This window comes from Adiantum capillus-veneris, chromosome 19 (genome assembly GCF_014529385.1).
Source record: "Adiantum capillus-veneris isolate H3 chromosome 19, ASM1452938v2, whole genome shotgun sequence".
NCBI classification, from domain to species: domain Eukaryota; kingdom Viridiplantae; phylum Streptophyta; class Polypodiopsida; order Polypodiales; family Pteridaceae; genus Adiantum; species Adiantum capillus-veneris.
This window is the reverse complement of record NC_140949.1, coordinates 50,761,610-50,769,361: the sequence shown is the minus strand read 5'-3', so window position 1 is coordinate 50,769,361 and position 7,752 is coordinate 50,761,610. Positions and strand designations below refer to the sequence as shown.

The 7,752-nt window shown below is 42.0% G+C and overlaps 1 pseudogene; it reads right to left on the bottom strand.

Annotated features, from left to right (window-relative positions):
- Positions 1 to 211: 211 nt before the first annotated feature.
- LOC147433999 (L-gulonolactone oxidase 3-like) lies at positions 212 to 6,195 on the bottom strand (annotated as a pseudogene).
- Positions 6,196 to 7,752: the final 1,557 nt, after the last annotated feature.

Sequence of the window (7,752 nt, the reverse complement as noted above, 5' to 3'; positions counted from 1 at the left end):
TTGCAAGATATACATGTAGTATAAAGCACTTCAAAAGCTAAAATCTATTAATATGGAATGGCATCCAAAAGACACCAAAATAATAATTTGCACTCTGAATGGTTAATGATCGTATCGTGGCAATACTTGCAAAACTCCAATGGCACATTAGCAGCATTAAGCTCTTCATCTACATCTATAAGATGAAGAACCTAAGCATAGCCCTTTGATTCTATCGCTCTTCATCTACATCTATAAGATGAAGAACCTAAGCATAGCCCTTTGATTCTATCACAGGCACAACCAGTTTTAAGCCAAAGCCATAATCATGGACCACTCCACCTCTTCCTTTAAAGGAGCTTCCATGAGTCCCCGTGTTAATTAAGCCAACAATACTCACACCCTCACCCTCCCATAAAGGCGCAGTACAAAGAGCAAGCCCATATTAGGTAACACCATGAAGGGAATATCAAGTGTCCACTCCGCTATGAAGGGAGACGATCATTTGCTTCTTGTTGGCAATTAGCCGATGGCTTAGTCCCTAGTACCAATAAAAAGCCCTTGTCTGCCACCGAGGCATGTGCGTTTGGGAGAACTAGTAGTAAGCTTCGAGATGACCTTGATCTTTTGCTTCGTCCTTGCCATCTCATCAACAATCTCTGTTTCAGAGGTATGATAAGAAATTTGACAGGCTGTGCAAGGAAACCTATTGGGCCACTTGCCATAGGCATTGTAGGCTTTGCAAGAGAGGGAGTCGCAAAGTAGATAATCAAGAGGAGGGTGAGCCTGGCGACATTGCGCTGCAAAATGAGTATAATGCTTGTCGACGATAGCACGAACTATGTTGAGAAGTAGACACGCTCCATTTTTGAAGCTCTGTCCTGCTCCTTCGCCACATTTCCTAAAGCGAACTCTCTCTCTCTCTCTCTCTCTCTCTCTCTCTCTCTCTCTCTCTCTCTCTCTCTCTCTCACCCACACACACACACACACACACACATGTCACCACCTGTTGGTAGCTATTTTAAGTATCAAATTAAAATTTCCAAGCTTAGTTCACACTTACAGCTGGTACACACATGTACACACATACACACATTCCACCACTTGTTGGTAGCCTTTTTTAGCATCAGATTGAGGTATATTATGCCATTGCTTGTCGACACTCTAGGTTCTATTTAAGGGGACCCACAACTTTTTGTTGGTAGACATGGGATAGGACCCTTAGAAGGGTGTGATGATTACAAGGTGTGAGTAATATAATTACTTACTACTGTCATTTACCATGCCGTGAGGCGCTTGGGCTAACCTATTGTGCCAGATGACATTGCAGCGGCTATTCTTCCACATTTTCCCAGGGGGAGCTCAATCTACTCAGTATACGCTGCAAGCAACTAGCCATGAGTTAGGATGGCTATCCCTCTTCTATTTAAAGAGGTGAGGGTGCATTCTGCCCCTCACTTAGCTCTGTGTGTGTTTTACTTGCGTTAAGAGTGAGGATTGTGTGTTTTTTCACCTCTGTTGCACCAAGCATGGAGCTTACAACTCAGCCAGCTCAAGTTGGTCACTAAGCTTAGCATCAATAATCTCGTTACTATCATTTTTTTTATTAAATGGTAAAGCGTTGTTTCATAAAAATGTTTGTACTTAGCAGATGATGTACTTAAATAGTCGTGATGGCTATACTTAGCATGGTATGATATAAGTGGTTGGACCTCTATTTGGTTGGCTCATTTTGAAAGTAAAAAAAAGCATTACTAAAGGGTTGTTCCTCATTCTTTAGCTTAGTAAGGACCACTACAGTGGTCGGCTTTGACTAGCATTACATGGTAAAAGTGGTTTTTTTGGGAGCATTACTATGGTACTATTACTGGTTTTTTTTCGAAGATGCATGTGGTGCCATAAAGCGGTGCTCTCTCTCTCTCTCTCTCTCTCTCTCTCTCTCTCTCTCTCACACACACACACACACACACACACACACACACACCACACACACACACAAACAAACACACGGATACACGTCATAGCAGGACACAAGTTTGAATTCTCTCTCTCTCTCTCTCTCTCTCTCTCTCTCTCTCACACACACACACACACACACACACACACACACACACACACACAATAACATGGCGCATATCTGATGGTTCTCTTTCTCTCTATCACGTGCACTCGTTAACCTCAAAAGAATTTGCCAACCTCAAGAGTCAAAACCTATGTGATTGGTCGGGTGCATTGAATTTTTTTCTCCCTTTAGACACAAAAAGTCAACGGGATTGAGGTACATATCTAACGTGCATGATTTATTTTTTACTTCAAAGGTAGAAGATTGGAGAGAAAAGATGGTTGATGTCAATGATGTTGTAACATGCATTCAAGTGATTTTTTCATCCAAAGTGAAGGTCAACACTTTAGTGTCTAGTCAACTTTCTTTTTTCAACTTCAAAAGGTTCAAAACTCTAGTTTTTACTTCAAAGGTTAAAGATCCTAGAGAAAAGATGGTTGATGTCCATGATGATGTGGAAGCAAGTGATTTTTCTTTTCAAGGTGAAAGTGAGCTTAGCTTTAGTGCAAGTGAGCTTAGCTTTAGTGCAGAGGTACAAAAGTCATTTTTTTTTTTTTTTTTTCAAAAGGTTCAAAACTCAAGCAACAAAGCTCAAAGCTTCCAATGCATGACACATGGAACCCCTCTCCTTTCTCAAGAATTTTAAGCAACATTATATAGAGTATAGATATAGAAGTTAGAGGCATGCCCCAATAATTTTCCCTTCTAAGCTTATTAGTAGGGAATAGGATATAAGTCTCGCTAAAGGGGGGAGGGGGGAGGGAAGACAAGAGATAAAAATGTATTGGAAGGAAAGGAATATAAGTTATTTTCATAAATTCTTTCAATAAGATATATCTCAAATACTTCATACCCATGACTCTTTAATAGGAATCTTGAAAGATCCTTGGGTTAAGAGAAAGAGAAAAAAAAGAGAAAAACTTTTTCTTTATTGATTTATTTAAAGGGAAAAGGGAAACAAGAGGGGGGTAGTTTTGCGTGGTAGGGGCGGAACAAGGCTTGGACATTGACGCCAGTGCGTGGAGGGGTAGCTAGCCAGTATCCTAGGTTTTTTTTTTTTTTTTTTGGGGGGGGGGGAGTGGGGATGATGACCAAAATACCCCTCTAATTTGTGGAACCCTAAAAATTTCAAAAATTCTCAAAATACCTGTGTACCTATTTTGGCTGGACTGTTCCTCTAATCTTTATTCCTTTTTGAGAATTGAAATCCATTTTCGAGTGCTTGGCAAAGAGAGGGAGATCGATTAGTGAAGGACTTGTTTCTTGGCCATCCACAGAGGCACTCTCTCTCTCCCTTGCACGCGTTGGTCTGCAGGTCTTCTTATAAAGTTGATAAGGTGACGAGGGGGGTAGGGGCCAGGCGATGACTTCATGCAATCTCTCTTTACTCGTGTGCAAGACATCGCTCGGGTGGAGGTAGAGACTCAATAGTCTCTCTCTCTCTCTCTCTCTCTCTCTCTCTCGTATGCATAGGCCATGCTTGTCGGGATGCTCGTATCTAGGGGAGGGCTCTCTCTCTCTCTCTCTCTCTCTCTCTCTCTCTCTCTCTCTCTCTCGTATGCATAGGCCATGCTTGTCGGGATGCTCGTATCGAGGGGAGGGCTCGGGTGGAGGCGTCATCTTGAAAATGGAGTGAAAAATGGGTAGGTCATAAGGCGGATCGCAAGTGCAGATGGAGGATCACGAGGAGACACGTGAGGTAGGGAGCATCTCCCAATGCAGATGGAGTCTAGATTAGTCTTGCACTTGAGTCAGCCTGGTGGTGGTTTAGTCAAGGAGAGGCATGACGAGGGGGGTGGGATCACTCTGCAAGTGAAGGGAATGCATTAGCTTCTATGCTTCTCGCATGGGCAAAGCAAGGCAAACGAAAGAGATGAGCATGGCGAGGTGCACGGGAACACCTTGCAGGCGAAAACTTTTCCTTTATTGATTAGAGAAGTTAAGTTTTTTTTTTTTTTTTTTGGAGAGAAAAGGGGAGGGGGGGAGAAATTATTAGGAAAGGATGACGGGGAAGAAAGGAATAGTTTTTTTTTTTTTTTTAATAAAATGTTTAAGGTCACCACAAAGCCACCACAAGCGTGTAGCCTAGTGGTGTAGCTTGACCTTCATAACCTCTACGTGATGGTTCAAAGATTGAAAGTAAAAATTACGAGTGGTTTTGTGTAGCTTTTGAAATGGAAAGTGGGTGTAGTATCTTGTGTAGATTTCGTATAAAGAATTGAAGGGAGAGCAACTAGTATGTCTCCCCAATTCTAGTTTGGGTGAATTAAACGGAATGTGGGTAGATGCTCTTGATGGTTTGAGGGAAAAGAAGGGTGGGGGGGCACGTGGTGGAGAGAGAGAGAGAGAGAGAGAGAGAGAGAGAAGAAGAAGGGAACTTTATCGTCGTGGGAAATATTCGACGAGGACAGTTGCTCAAGGTGTGTTATGAGAGAGAGAGAGGTTGTGTGACTGCAGAAGCATAGATGCGACAAGGGCGAGCTCCAGGCTGCTGATAGGAAGTCCAAGCAAGCAGAAGAGGATTCTTTTGGCAGCCAAGGAGTGGGTTGGCCATTCTCTCTCTCTCTCTCTCTCTCTCTCTCTCTCTCTCTCTCTCTCTCTCTCTCTCTCGGAGTTTTGCATCCCGTGGAGCTTGTTCGAGAAAGGGGGAAAAGCGCGGAGAACTTGTTTGCAGTCCAGCTTATGCTGCCATGGGAGCCAGAAAAGAGCAACGCGTGGGCGTGCGCACGTGTCTGTGTGTGTGCGTGCAAGGCACAGAGGGAGGACTGATGGTATGCCAAGCATGACGCATGAACAATTTTTTCCTCTGATTGGCTAGACACGAAAAAAATCCACATCAGCAACATTTGGGTTGATTCGCCATAATGCACTCCTAGACCCAGCAAGTAGTAGGTGTGCGCAATTTTGCCTTTGGGTTCAATTAGAAGGTAGCAAGACATAAACATTTTCATTCCAATCAACTCAATTTTATATGAAGTCACATGATGTTATCAACATTTACTTAATTATACTTTTTGATTTTTTTGTCTTTCTCATGATATCAGGGTTGTTTAAGGCTAGAAATAAGGAGAATACCATCGTGGTATATTGACATGAACCAAGGTTAAGAAAACACAAAAGAGACTTCTTTTTTTTTTTTTTTTTTTAAACACAATTGATCAATCCATGGTGTGTTTTCAAACAGCTATACAAAACCTTATATGCAAGACAAGGTTGTAATAATTTTCTCCACTGTAGCTCTTATAATCATAAGAAGGGGTTTATAATTCACATATACTATACTTGTTGTAAATAGGGGGTTTTCTAATACTCTTTGCTTGTAAGTGGCATGTCCATTTTTATAGGGAGTGGATCCCCTAGGCATTCTTATCCATCCTCTTGTGTATGAAACTCTCTTAAGTGATTGTGTTATTGTGTTCTCTCTCTCTCTCTCTCTCTCTCTCTCTCTCTCTCTCTTTCTTTTGGAGAGCTCTTTTTTAATAATGTTACACTTTGTGCCTTATTCTGCCATATGATATTTAGCAAAACTCTATGAGGTAGGGTCATATCATCTTCAAGCATCATGTCCCTAATGAGATCTATATGCTCCAAATTGACCTAGAATGGCAAGATTAGGTATACAATTCTTCTTTTGGCATTGAGAATGTGTTTTGTATCTTTGTCTTTAAACACCCTCCTAGTTTGCATTTGGGAAAAATTCCCTCTCTTTACACAAGAGGGGCATAAGCTTCATTAATCAATTGTTGGACTCTAATAGGGATTTGAGATTTTTTGTTTTCCAAGAGTGGCTCTTCTTGCAGTATGAATTCAGAATTGCCTAGAATTTCTTTTGTGCTTGCATTCACCGCTTGAATTTCCTCTTACAATGACAAATACTTAAAGGTACAAAGATTGGTCCCTTGCTAATTTATCATTAAACTGGTGGTCTACTAATAGTAAAGAGTTTCATCAAATACCATTACCTGCATCATAACCAATAAGGATGTAATAAGAGCCGAAGGCATAGAGGTTTTTTCCAAATATAGCCAGCCAAATGCATGTTTAAGATCCTTGGACTTGTTTCCATTGCACGCATTGATCCAACCACTATGAAAGGCAATATAGCCAGCCAAATGCATGTTTAAGATCCTTGGACTTGTTTCCATTGCACGCATTGATCCAACCACTATGAAAGGCAATACGCCCTAGAAGTCCACAACCAGTAGTCAGGGCAAAGAGGGGACATATTTACGAGGAGAAGATGGAGAGCCCCTCCTATTGGGGTTAAGGCCAACTGGCCAAACGCCCACTCTGTTACTAACCCATCACTAGATTATTCTTTACACATAATTTAGAGAAGAAGGAGCGTGAGGCATGATTACCCTCATTATGCTCCACCTAAATATGTGCTCTCCTAATTCTCCCCCTTCCCCGCACACACACTAGCTTGACTTCCTCAGTGTGTGCAACACCTCAAAGAGGAGATTAAGTCTCTGTGTGTGGATTGTTGACATTTGATTGTAGACTGTGTTCCAACTTTAAGATTTTTGAGATCTGTAGACGGAAGAAGTCTATGTGAGGGTTAAATACATGAGCACAAAGGCTCTATATTCATCTTAAGTGTGCACAAAAAGTGTGTCATAATAATCAATATCTAATTCTCCTAAATGATTTTCTCATATTAAACTGATCATTTAATGTGGGGAAGGCCAGGGGAGAAAAAGCTAGAATATTGGTTAAGCTAGCAGACCGGCCACAGTAGGGATCCAAAGGAGGGAAAATAGGGATCCAAAGGGGGGGCCATCTGCAAAAGAGCCATGTGCAACAATGGGCTAAAAAGACCCTAAGGTTCAGCCCATTAAGACTTCCAAAATGCTAAGGTTCCAAAATTCAAAGGTTGTGTCCAAAGGTCAACCCTAGGGAAAATTGGATGCTTTGTGTGTGCCCTAAAAGTCTTTGCACATCCCTACATGGGAGGGGGCGAGCCCTAAAGGTAGGGGATGAGAGAGAAAGCCACACACACACACACACAGGCTCCCTTTACACAAAGGGAATGAGGGACACATGTCAGCTCCCTAGGCCAGATGCCCACAAGGTGTGCCCAATTCTTATTGGAAGACCCTTGAAGTGGACCAATGAGAATTAAGCTAGAGTAAATCTAGTTTAATTAATTTAAAAACATTTAATAAAAGAAACCAATGAGAATTAAGTCTCCTAAAAGACTATTGGGTAGTCTCCCAAAGGGTCCAATGAGCATTCAGGAGCTCAATGGCTTGCCTGATTCCTATTGGCCAGGAGGCAAAGGGGTCCGATGAGAGTTTAGTTTAATTAGTTAATTACCTAAAGCTCTCACAAAAGGGGAAAGGGGGACACATGTCAGAAGGCTATCACTTATGCTGCTTAACACCCATTGGCTTGACTTGGGGAGGTCCAATGAGGCAAAAGCCAGACCAATTTGGCAGGAAGGGCTCGCCCAAGAGAGAGGGGGGGCTGATTTTTGCTTGGCATCAACACACACACACACACTCACACTTGACCATGTGTGAAGAAAGAATACTCTATCTCCTCCCAAGCTTTAATGGAGAGCTCATCACCTACTCCAAGCTTGTGAGATAGAAGCCTACATCAACACTCTCTTGGCATGTGGATGCAAATCCAACCAAGAGCCAAGCTTCAATGCATGCTCATCTTCTCTACCAAGCTAATTACTAAGCTAAGCTATGCTAATATGA